The sequence below is a fragment of the Pleurodeles waltl genome, chromosome 4_2 (genome assembly GCF_031143425.1).
Source record: "Pleurodeles waltl isolate 20211129_DDA chromosome 4_2, aPleWal1.hap1.20221129, whole genome shotgun sequence".
Classification (NCBI taxonomy): Eukaryota; Metazoa; Chordata; class Amphibia; order Caudata; family Salamandridae; genus Pleurodeles; species Pleurodeles waltl.
In genome coordinates, this window is record NC_090443.1 from 954,847,090 (window position 1) to 954,860,332 (window position 13,243).

Sequence of the window (13,243 nt, forward strand, 5' to 3'; positions counted from 1 at the left end):
TTGGCCCATTTATGTTCTCCCTTTATATAAATGTTTCAGAAAAGGCTCCAATTGCCACCAATTCTGATTGCCCTTCAATTGGTACACGTTCTGTATCTGTTGTTCTTTATGCGGATGATGCAGTCTTGATAGCAAGAACAGCCAACGGGTTGCGAAGAGTCCTTCATGGGGGAACTGGATCTGTCTGTGAACCTCAATAAATCATATATTATGGTGGTGGCGCACCAGAACTACGGCTTTTTCATTGAATCATCATCTGTTGACAAAAGTCCTTCTCCTTTCTGGGGGTTCTGTTCGATAACAAGCTGAGCTGGAACTCACTGGTAGTGGAAAAACACAGGACCTTAGGAAGACCATAGCTGCCATCCTTAGTTTTGCCGCTAGATTGGGTAGCAGGCCACTCAAGGCCCTACTAAATATTTACCAAGTTAAGTGTGTGTCAAAAGCGCTGTATGGGTGTGACATCTGGGGCTCAGGGCCATTAAGGTTCTGCAGATGGAAGAAAATCAGTTTCTCAGGCGCATCCTCTGTGTCCCAAAAAAGAACCCCCTCATTTAACCTGCATGAGTAGCTTGGTGTTAAATACATCAGTGATTTGGTAGCTGGGCTGTTCATCCCTTATTGTCATGGGTCAGGATTTGGTCTATGGAAGAACTTAGCTTCAATTGCCTAATTCTGAGGGACTGCCTGTTAATGAGGGTTGTATTTAAAATACCGTGGCTTAAATATAGAAGGAACGCTCTTTCTTCTTTAGGGCACCCTGAGTTATTTTCAAATCCTGAGGGCATTGGAAGAAGGGACTACAATTGGGTAAAGGAGTGATTTATGGAGACGGTGAGGATGCTCAGTGAAGGAACAGAGTTGCTGAAACCCTAAGTTAGAACTTATGTTCTGGTACGAAGCCTTATTTATCGGCAATAAAAAAACAATAGGGACTGATTCCTGCTTGTGAGATTCAGACTCAACCTCCATCATTCGACCATTGCTTCACTGAGAGGTTGTTATGATTTTTGCAGTGTGGGTCTCTGCGACAGCGACATGTCTCCGCAGGATACCCTACACCTGGTAATGTTTTGTAAGTTTTATAGTAACCCTAGAAGTTCTTTTTTAGTACCATTACTTAAAGGGAGAGGCTTTTTACAAGTTTGCCCCGCTCCTTTACATTTACAAATGTTACCAGATGTGCTGGTTTTAACAAATGTTGTGCATTTTTAAGAGCAATGTATAATATAAGATGTCTACGTGATGATTCATTTTGTTTTTTATCCCATGTGAAAAGTCTGTGTAAGCAATGTTGATCACAACTTTTAATACTTGTGTGATTTTTATGTGTGCTAGCGAAACTCAATAAAGAGAATTTTGAATTTGAATTAAATGTGGTATTTGCCTTTACTTCACAACAGCAATCCTTATCCCCGTTCAAATTCATCAATAAATCCATACATTTATCCTGATTTACATTTTGATAGCAAGGCTAATGAATATAGCTTCATCAGGAACACAGATCTCTTGTACCAAGAGTTGGGTGCTGGCCATCTCCCTGGTGTTGACAACTTGCTTGATCTCCTGAAGCCACAGCAGTGGGGAGTTGTCTTTGGTTAAACAGCAGGAGTTGTGCCTCCTGACCCTCAGGTAAACTCCACTTGAATCCTTTACACAGAAGGGATGTGAATGTTCTATCTCCTGCATCCAGTGATAAGTAGCTCCAGCGCCAAGAGGGATTATTACACCGCTCTTACAGAGACCTCCCCTTCACAATGGAGGTACTGCGATGGAAGCACTCACTGGCAGTACGAGGCTCCGTAAAGCTTCCTCTAACTTCCTTCCTTATGGTACATTTTTGGTAATACGAATTGAGCAGCTGCCACCTAGTGGTATTTAAAAGTTACTACACCATAGTGATTATAGCATAGTGCTATTCCTAGTGGTTACCTCTTCACCATACTTTGAGTTGTGTGCTTCCGTACCCGGGATTACCGGGTTACAAAGCACTGCACCTGGATTACTGGATACGGATCCATAGAATATCATAATTTCTGTTGGTATAATTTAGTGAATCTTGATGCAGATTTTCTGTATCCCACTTTTTCATGTTGTCTGTACAGAGCTCCTTGTGACAGTAAACCACCTCAAAATGCACATTTAGAGCTGTTGGTCACAGTTCCTCTAGTTGCATATGCCCAAGCACATATGATTTGCCAGAGAGCTTCTGGTGAACCTTGCTAAAAAAATGTCCAACTTTGTGAACAAAACATGATTTTTATGTTCCAGTAGAGATAGTGAAACTTCAGTTTAACTTTTACAACTTAATTCAAATTTTCACCAACCAATAATGTACTATTGCGACAGTAACATGAGCGATAGCGACTCTTCAGTTATGGCTAAGGTGGCCAGTCCTTAGTATTCATTACAACTTTGACATGTCTGTGGAATCTGTACAAATGTGCACACATTTTTCTACAAACTTGTTATGTGTGTGTAAGTTTGATTTTGGGAAGTTGCCATCAGATTAACCAAGAAAGTAAAAGTTACGAGGAGCCCTTAAAGTGCCTTCCCCATTTAAAATTCCAAAAGGAAATGGAAGAACTCTAAAGCAAAAACTTCTGGACTGATGAGCACCAAATTTGTCATGAAGTGCTGTTACCTAATTTGGGGTAAATCCATGCAGATTTGTTGACCCAAAAATAGAGCCAAAAGTGTATTGCTCTTTAGCAGTTGTCATTATGACCCAGTCAGTGGGCTCAAATTTGACTCTGAGCTTAACATCTGATTAGCTGAAAGGAGCTCAGGCACGCATTTTAAGGTGCGCACAGAAATGGATCCCATGGATGGCACCAGAGCTTTTAGCCACTTTCATCCAAAAGGGGCCTCATCACACTGATGGGCACTTCCCTATCGGTATAACTTAAAGTGAGCAGCCTTAGTTAAAGTCAGGCTAGCTTTGTTCCACACTCCAAGTTGTCCCACTGTGCTTGTAATTAAGGTTTATAATATATTTTGCTATTTCTGTTCATTACAATGTTTTGGTATGTTATGTATGTGCATAGAACACGCATTTTAGTGTAATGTAGTTTTTGCTAAAGACCTGGGGGATCCAAGGCATTGTCTCCAGCCATAATCGGACAGGAGTAACACACACTTCACTCTCATACTGGACTAGGCCACCTCAAAGATGGGTGGCAAATGTTCTGAAATTTAACCTGAGAAGGGCTATTTGCATTGGTTTAATGTCATCAGTTTGTGGTCTGTGAACTAAATAAACACATCTTGTCAGCAAAATGACCTAGGGCCTGATTTAGATGTTGGCGGAGGGGAATACTCCATCACAAGTGTGATGGATATCCCATCCGCTGTTTCCGAACCCATTATATCCTATGGTGATCGTAATACGGCGGACGTGATATCCGTCAACATCTAAATCAGACCTTTAGAGAGTTACATTTGGAATGATCTGAAGGTCATAAATTCTAATCCAATCAAGAGTTGTATGTCAGGATGTCATTGTTCCCTAATTGTCATCTATAAATATATCATCCCACTGGGAGAGGAATTTTTTGTTTCTAAATCCAATGGAAAGATATTTTTATACAATATATTTTGTTCAGGATATTTCTCTCAGACGATATTTTGGTTGCTTTATTCTGCTACCACTGTCCTAGAAAGGCTCAGGCGGCCATTTCTTTGAGCTAATTAATTAGGTACTTTTAAACAGGCTAATAGTAATATCTGTTATTTACAGTACTTGCACCCTGATTTAGATTTGGCAGAGGGCTTACTCCGTCACAACGGTGATGGATATCCCGTCCGCCAAATTCTAAATCCCATTGGATATAATGGGATTTATATTTCAGGGGACAGGATATCTGTCACCGTTGCGTCGGAGTAACTCCTCTGCCAAGATCTAAATTAGGCCCCTAGACTTGCAGAAGCCATGTTTGAAGCACTATATTGAAATATTTATCAATATTTATTTTTGGTTATTATTTCATACTTTGAAAAAGAATTGTTATAGTACATATCGAAGCGGTGGAGGCAGGCAAGGTCTGTGAAGACTGCTCTAGCATGTCCATCCATCCAGCATCTGTTGTTGCATGCCTTTACTCCTGCATTCTTAAGTCTAGAGAAGACATCAAGGGTATTGCAGAAGGTGGGAGTCTCAGGACACAGGCAGCTACCACTGTAAGGCTACAAAGAAGCCCCTGTGCCCGACATCCACAGTGCATGTGGGACACTCCGCGAAAGGAGAGTTCCAAAATGGCAGGTGCGCCATGATCCAAAGCTGTGGGGCTCTCTTGCGCGAGAGAGGAACCAAGCAGAAAACACTGTAGCTTTGCTGAATTGCTAGTGAAGCAGAAGTAACGTCTGGTGTGGGTTTTAGGTCTCATTGAGGAAGGGCACGGATCATTGAGATCTAAAATACCTCACCATGTATGCAGGCCTTCTAGCCAAACCACAGATGAGGGGCCTTCTGGCCAAACGTCTACGATTCCACAATATTGGCACATTTGCTTATCTCTTAGTGTAGTTGCACTGTGGGGAGGAGCAAAGCAATGTTAGAAGGAAGGTGCTAGGTGCTAAGCAATACCTGGGAGATGAGAGGAGCACCATAGGTAGAGCCTACTGAGCAAAAGTAGTGAATGCACCAGGTATGAATGTGACAAGTGGCAACTGGAATATCTTGTGACTATAACTGCAACATGGATTATTTGGCAGGAAAGATGAGTAAGGCCCATAGATGGCCAAAGGCCAAGAACGTTATCCCCTCCACAGCTGCACCCCATCGCTGTTGGTGAGAAAGAAGGAGAAACAGAAATGGCTGGTCTGATCAAGGAAGCATAGACCTAATTGAAAGCTCTTTATATTCAAAACACAGACAAGATTAATTTGACTGTCGCAGCCACAGGGGCCACAGAGGAGAACCTTGAACCAACGCTGCTGAAGGAGTCGCAAGTGCAGATGCCAGTTACAGGAAACATATGGCGATGCTTAAAAGAGAACATGAGAAGGTAGCATTGCTGCAAAGGGATAATTTCTAACATACCTGTGCAGTAGGCTCAGTTCTGCAATGAGAAGTCAGGGGTAGAGAGAGCAGAAACTACACCTACTCAGAACAACAAACGTAAGGATATTGGGGATGCCTCAATACCCTGATACCAAAACATTAAGGATCTCCTGAAGACCACATTACCCTGGTTACGCATTCCACAAGATCCTGGAGATGAGCTGGTCTTTGCTCAGGTAGAGACCTGGGCAAAACAACATTTTGCACCCTACTAGACATTTTTAATTGTAAATGTGCTGAGAAAATGAAAGGACTAGGGGGAAGGTGAGTGCAGGAGCAAAAGAAAGGAGAAAAACAGACTTCAGGATGTGTTTACTACACTTTTCTTAAGGAGCCTGGTTGGAGCATGACTACTGCAGGCTGTTCCTGCACCACGCTGACGGCCTGTAACCTTGGTGTGGGCCTAGCTCTCCCATGCTAAAGGCTGACTTTGTCCTGGAACTGTAGTTCCACTCCTCGGACAATTCAGAATAAAAGAGAGGGAACCAGGGAACTGGCAGAACAGTGATGGTTGGCCTACGAAACCCTGAGCAGAGGTAAACGCTCTGGACAGTAATGGTGACACAAAAGCTTTTGCCATAAGCAGCCATAGACTGTTGATTTTCCCCAACCTGCATCCAGGAATTTAGATACAATTTTATGCAGATTTGTAGAGCGCTGCATCACCCGGGAAGGTATGCTGGCTCTGAGCAGGTGTTAGTCTAGTCAAACTTAGGGCCTATAGAGACTACTGGAAAAGCTAGTTCTTCAGCTTCTGCGGAATTCAGAAAGTAAGGAGGAGGCTCCTATATATAGTGGTAAGTCGTTCCATGTTTTAGAAGCAATGTAGGAGAAGGCTCAACCGGCAGATCTGGGTTTCCATATACGTGCGATGTGTGCAAGCAGGAGTCCGGATGAGCGGAGGTATCTGGAATGTCGAAAATGAGATAATTTAAAGGTCTATCTGGCACCTGCCACCCACCTTGCATATAAACAGTGGAAAATGTATACTTCCCACCAAACGCATGAGTCTTATGAACTCAAACCTAGGAGGAAAGGAACCTCCTTTCACTTGGCCAAGTTGTTTGATCTATTTCTGGTTGTGCCTTATGCTGTGCTGCAGAACTGATTATTGGCAAAGTTGTGTGCAATGGTAATTGTTTCCCTCTTCAGGTTGTGAAATCATTTTTAAGTCTCCTTGGGGTATGTAATGCGTACAATGCGGGCATTACCACAGAGGACATTTACAATGCAGTCATTACCACATAGATAAGTATCATGCATGCCATCTTCTCCCATGTTACAACCTGGGACTTTACCACGCAGGTAAGTGTTTTAACTAAATTTAAGGGCAGTAGAGGAAAGTAAAGGGTATATGTAGTTTGAAGGGTTCAGGTCTGGGTAAGTGTATGTGGTAGTAATGGGTTTTAAGAGTTTAGCAATGGGTAAAGGTATGGAGTAGTGAGAGTTTTAAGGAGTTATTAGGGTTCACTGATGGGTGAGGTTATGGGGTAGTATGAGGTTTTTAGGGTTATGGATGGGTTAGGGTACAGGGTAATAAGGGCCTCAGGGGAATTTTTTTGATTCAGAAATGGGTAGGGGTACAGGGTTGTAAGGGGTTTTTAGGGATCAGAGTATGGGGCTGTACATGGTTTTTAGGATTCAGGGATGAATACGGGTAGGGGGTATAAGTGATTTTAGAGAATCAGCAATGGGTAAAGGTATGGGGTAGAAAGGTGTTTTTAGGTTTCAGGAACGGGTAAGGTAGTAACATGTTTAGGGAACATGAATTGATAAGGGTACAGGCGTCGTATGGGGTTTATAATAAATAAGGGGGTTTAAGAGTCCTCAAAAAAGAAACATAAAATATATGCCCTCGCCGTGCATCGCCAATTACCTTGCATATTACAACACACATGACATGTTCATTAACTGCATTTATAGCATCACTGCAACATCTGAAACAGCATAATTGATGATAACTGTGCATGGCGGGGTGCGAGCAAAAGTTACTTCAGGGCATGAGTTACAGTTTATTGAGCTAACCATAGCTGGTGAATGTCAGTGTCTTTTTAGTTTAAAATGATATGTTTTAACTGACATTGTCACCTAATTATGATGTCACTTTAGCCTTAGAATGAACAATGTGCAGTAAAGTGCAACTATGTAATACAATGCATTACATGTGTTGTGAAGACAGGCTCGAGCATGGAAAATGCATGAGTGGTAACAACTGATATTCGTCTCCCAAGATTTCCATGGGCCATGGTTTCAGTCAGCAGAACACAAACAAATAAAAAAATAAAATCTGAATTGGCAGGGATACATGGTACTGACAGGGATCCTGAGTACAGACAATGGCCATAGCATTTGCCAAGTTCCTTGACCTGGGAGGCATGGTCACGAACCACACCTTTCGGCCATACAAGGTGCAGAGTAACCTATAGGTATTGGTACAGGCCATGCTCTACAGGTACTGTTGATGGCATTATACACAATGTATACATTGAAACAGCCAGCAGTATTTGCACTACCTGAAGATCTTGACTGTGGACAATGTTATGCAGATATTGGGGGTCGAAGTACATCATGCAGTACACAGCCTCCAGTCATGCCCTGTGAATTCTACCCCCAAATCATGAGCAGGTACGGTACAGAAGGGACCTGGCAAAATGGGCTACCCACAGACCATGTCCTGTGCATAGATCTCCTAGGCAATGGCTGCAGGCAGTGTTGTGCAGATAATACAGACTTCACTCCAGCTCACGGTGGTGTACTGGATCTATGGAAGGAGGTAACAGATCATGTATTTTGGGTACTGGAAACGGCACTTCGCACGGCATATAACATAGCTAAAGGCCATTTCCTTGTATAAGTTGCCTAAGGGTATGGCTACAGTTTATGCCTACTATGTATGGAGTTACTGCAGGAAGAGGTCCTGCACACGGTGCTCATATGCACAGTAACCACAGATCACTCCTAAAGAAAATAACTTGTGGATCTCCTGGTGTAGGAAAGTACCTCTTTTGACATGCCCCCCACCCCACCTTTTGCTTGGTTTCAGGTGCAATTTTGACTGAAAGTGCAGTGGGTCCCTGCTAAACAGGTCCCCAGTGCCAGATCTCTTTCCCTAAAACTGCACAGTCATTTTTCCCAATTGGTAAACCTTTAGTTGCCACTGTAAGTCCCTAGTGAATTGGTACCCCTGGAACCTAGGGCATGGGGTACGAAAGGAAGGCCCCTGAGGGCTGCAGCACAGGTAGTGCCGCCCTCTCACCTAAGTGCACACAGTGCTGCTTTTGCAGGCTGCGTGTCTTGGTACAGACCCAAATTGAAAACACGACATGGCACACAGCCTCTATGCCCTGTCCCCTTACAGAGCATGCAATATATGTGTGTGGCCCCTCAGGGTGCAGTAGTATATAACATGTGAGGAGATACCTGCATGATCACATATGCCCCTGCTATGTCTTTGACGATTCTCAGACATAGCAAGTGGACAGTAAAGCTATTTTAAGTACATGTGCACTGGTCATTACGAGTTCCCCAGCTACATGATGGTTTCACTGTTATCAAACATCATTGGTATCAAACATCTCGTATTAATAAACCCTCACTGAATCCAGTGATGGATTCATTAATACATGCACTCAGAGGGCACCCTAGAGGTGCCCTCTCAAAACCTACCAACTCCTAATGCGGGTGTTGACTGGTCAAAACCAGAACACCCACCTTAGACAAAGTTCTGGCCCCCTGAGATGAGATCCAATGTTCCGAGGGCTCAGAACAAAGGCCTTCTCCGGGCAGAAGTGTGACCTCCTCTCCCAGGCAGGATGGACATTCCAGAGTGGGGAGCTTCAAAGGCCTTGCCGTCTTTGAAATGTGACCCAGGCCTCTCTGAACGGTGGAGGAGATCCACCACCAGTTCCAGACCTCACTTTTGGTGGCAGAACTGACAGGAAAAGTAAGTAAATTAGTAGGAGTGCTCACGTCATGCCAGGCCCACCCCTAAGGTGGACAAGCTGAAGTGGACACTACTTTTTAAATTCGTCTATCTTGCATGGAAGTAATTAGGTAAATAAGGTTAGGGCGTTGCCACTTCCCAAAGGAAGTGGTCATAGAAAGGGTGCAGTCACCCTAAAAGTGAGTATCCAATTGGCTACCACCTGGCACTCCCTGTAAAGCCAATTAATTCAGTATTCAGGGGGCACACCTGAACTATAAAATCAGATTCCTGCAACCTAAGCCAGCAGAGAAGATTGAAGACACCAACTGACTTGGCCCCCGCCCTACCGGCCTGTCTGCAGCCTTCAAAGAAATCTGCACCCGAAATATGTCCGTATTGCAGCCCAGAGACCTCCAATGCCTGGGGAGGACTGACTGCCTTTGAAAAAGACCAAGAACTGCCATGGACAGCGAACCTGTCCAGAAGAAACCATTTTTAAAGAAGAGGAAGCCTGCCTGAGGAACCACGAAACCGGACACCAGAAGTGACCACTGCACCTATCGTCCCTGGCCAGAGTCCAAGTTGCCCACCTGCCCAGTGAAGGTTCCCCTGCGCTTCTGACCAAGAGTCCACTGTGGGTTGACCCCTGCCGGACTCCCCAGCGACGACCTGCCTGGTGAACTGATTCTGACACCTAAAGACACCCCTGCACCTGGAGCCCCTGGGCCTTGGGGAGCTGAACCGTCAGCGCCCCTCTGGCCCCTGGCATCTAAACTTAGATGGGCAGCTGTGGGTTGACCTCTCCCGGCCTCCTGGCCGGAGCGTGTAGCCCATTTCTGGAAGCCATCTCCTCCATTGAATTATATTGGGCACCCAAGCTTGTGATGGCACTCTACATCCGGCCACCCCTGTGCAGCTAAGGGTGTAAGTTTGGTGCAGCTTTGTGGGCCCCTTTGTTCCTACCGCAACTGCAGGAAATCGACCCCTGATTCCGCCTTACTCACCTGTGAGCAGCGCTTCAGCGGATACTCCCTGTCTCCATTGGATAGCATCAGACTTCTGATGCTGCGTGGGCACTCTGCACCCGGCTGCCCCTGTGCCACTGAGAGTGTAAGTTTGGTGCTGACTTGTTGCCCCCGCCCCCACCCCCGGTGCTCACCTCAACCCCATAGACTCACATCTAGCACCGCTGGACTGACCTGTGAGCAACGTTTCAACTTCCCCCCCAGCCTCCATTGACTAACATTTGCACCCAGCCATCCCTGTGCCGCTGTGGGTGCACCCTTGGTACCAACCTGAACCTTGCCCAGTGCTAGCCTAAAGCTATGAATACTGGGAGCATAAGTCACGTACTTACCTGTGAACTGAATCATTGTTTTCCCCTGTAGGTTAACATTGAAGAACTCTGAAAAGTGCACTGTCGATTTTTGAAACAGCAAAGTATTTTTAATTTAAAAACTGCTTACCTCATAACAAAGTTCTTTGGCTCGAAGCATATATAAAAGCAACTGATATTTTTGTAAGTTGGTCTGGGATTTATTCTTTGAGTGTGTGTCTCATTTATTGCCTCTGTGAGTACAACAAATGCTTAATACGACTCCTTGATAAGCCTGGCTGCTCGCCCACACTACACAAAATAGAGGTCTGGACCTATCTGTTTCTGCCTCTGCACATCTTTGGGGATCCACTCAACTCTGCACTCGTTACTTCACTATAGTACACTATATAGAGAGCCAGCTTTCTACATCTGTGCAATGGTACTGCATGTAGTAGGTCCATGCTGAACCACAAAACCCAGTAACTGCCACCAACCAGGTGACCTCCGGGCCAGCTAAGTCAGCTCCATGAGAAAGTGGATATGTTGAGAACCCCAAACAGTAGAAGTCTAGGGCGTCAGTGGAACATGTAAGAATTGCCACCCGGTTTGTCTCTGGGGAGCAGAGCCAACAGAATGAGCGTGAAAAAGTGATGAATCAAGAAGGAATAATCAAAAAATGGGAGTTTTCTAAGGTGCTCACACCCAAGACCTGAGGTCTCACATTGTGTGTGGATATAATAAAAAAAGTCGCAGGCTGTCCTCCCCAAAGACTGAAATAGTTCCCATGGGACAGACTGAAGAATAAGGGAAACCAAGAATCCCTCAGCCCTGCCCCTTCTATTACTTTCATTCTATTTCTTGTTCTATGTTCACTTTCCTAGTAGCCCACAAACATGTATTCCAACAGAATATTGTATATGTATCCATGTGCACTGAACTGAATCCTAAAGCAGACCCGTTAAAGTGAATTGTGAAGATACTTATGGCAAACACTAACACAAAGCTGTTGACTTGCACCAAATTGGAAGGAAATTCACCTAACACACAAAAGGTGGTGCGGAATGCTTGCACATAGCCTAAACCACTTACTATAGCACTGGGTAGCAATCCAACCCTCCTTTTTACCCAGTGTTCCACTCTGGACAGAGATCTGCCTTATGCATCTCAATAATGCCTGTGCTCTTTATGGGAACAGTCTGTCCAGAACTGCCAGCCAAGGTACCACTTACAAGGAAACATAAGCAACCCCAGGCTGGTTTTGGCTTTATAAGGTGATGAGGTAAAGGTTGAATCATGTGGCAAGGTGAGCAGGGGACCAACGTCTGGGCATGCCATCGTTCACTTGGGGCGTAATGTCTAGCACGCAAAATGTGTACTAGTACAAGCCATGGTCAAGGGATTAATATACACAAATTCCTCAAAGGAGAAAGGGGTACATATCAGCAAAAATACATTTGGCATCATGACCCACAGATCCAAGCTGTCTGTGGTCAACTGCAATGAATTTATACGGATTTGCAATTACGTCCCATTTGAAGATGATATGTACCTTTAAATAAAAGAAACTGCAATGGGGACATAAATCAATCAATCAATCAATCAATCACTGCATTTGTAAAGCGCGCTACATACCCGCGAGGGTCTCAAGGCGCTGGGGAGGGGGGGGGGTGCTACTGGTCGAAGAGCCAGGTCTTGAGGAGTCTTCTGAAGGCCAGCAGGTCCTGGGTCTGTCGTAGGATGGTGGGGAGAGTGTTCCAGGTCTTGGCGGCGAGGTAGGAGAAGGATCTGCCGCCGGCTGTGGTTTTTCGGATGCGGGGGACTGTGGCGAGGGCGAGGTTGGCTGAGCGGAGGCTTCGGGTGGGGGTGTGGAAGCTGAGTCGGTTGTTGAGGTAGGTGGGTCCGGTGTTGTGCAGTGCTTTGTGTGTGTGGATCAGGAGCTTGAAGGTGATCCTTCTGTTGACGGGGAGTCAGTGCAGGCCTCTCAGGTGGAGTGTGATGTGGCTGCGGCGGGGGACATCGAGGATGAGTCGGGCCGAGGCATTCTGGATGCGTTGGAGTCGTCTCAGGAGCTTGTTTGTAATTCCTGAGTAGAGGGCGTTCCCGTAGTCGAGTCTGTTGGTGATGAGGGCCTGGGTAACGTTTTTTCTCGTGTCGAGGGGGATCCATTTGAAGATCCTGCGGAGCATACGGAGGGTGTTGAAGCAGGACGTGGAGACGGCGTTGACTTGCCTGGTCATGGAGAGAGTGGAGTCGAGGATGACCCCCAGGTTGCGTGCGTGGTCCGTGGGTTCCGGGGCTGTGCCTAGTGACGTGGGCCACCAAGAGTCGTCCCAGGCTGATGGGGTGGGTCCGAGAATGAGGACCTACGTCTTGTCTGAGTTCAGCTCCAGTCTGCTGTCCTTCATCCAGTCGGCTATGGCCTTCATTCCTCGGTGGAGGTTAGCTTTGGCGGTGTGGGGAGAAGGATCTGCCGCCGGCTGTGGTTTTTCGGATGCGGGGGACTGTGGCGAGGGCGAGGTTGGCTGAGCGGAGGCTTCGGGTGGGGGTGTGGAAGCTGAGTCGGTTGTTGAGGTAGGTGGGTCCGGTGTTGTGCAGTGCTTTGTGTGTGTGGATCAGGAGCTTGAAGGTGATCCTTTTGTTGACGGGGAGTCAGTGCAGGCCTCTCAGGTGGAGTGTGATGTGGCTGCGGCGGGGGACATTGAGGATGAGTCGGGCCGAAGCGTTCTGGATGCGTTGGAGTCGTCTCAGGAGCTTGTTTGTAGTTCCTGAGTAGAGGGCGTTCCCGTAGTCGAGTCTGTTGGTGATGAGGGCCTGGGTAACGGTTTTTCTCGTGTCGAGGGGGATCCATTTGAAGATCCTGCGGAGCATACGGAGGGTGTTGAAGCAGGACGCGGAGACGGCGTTGACTTGCCTGGTCATGGAGAGAGTGGAGTTGAGG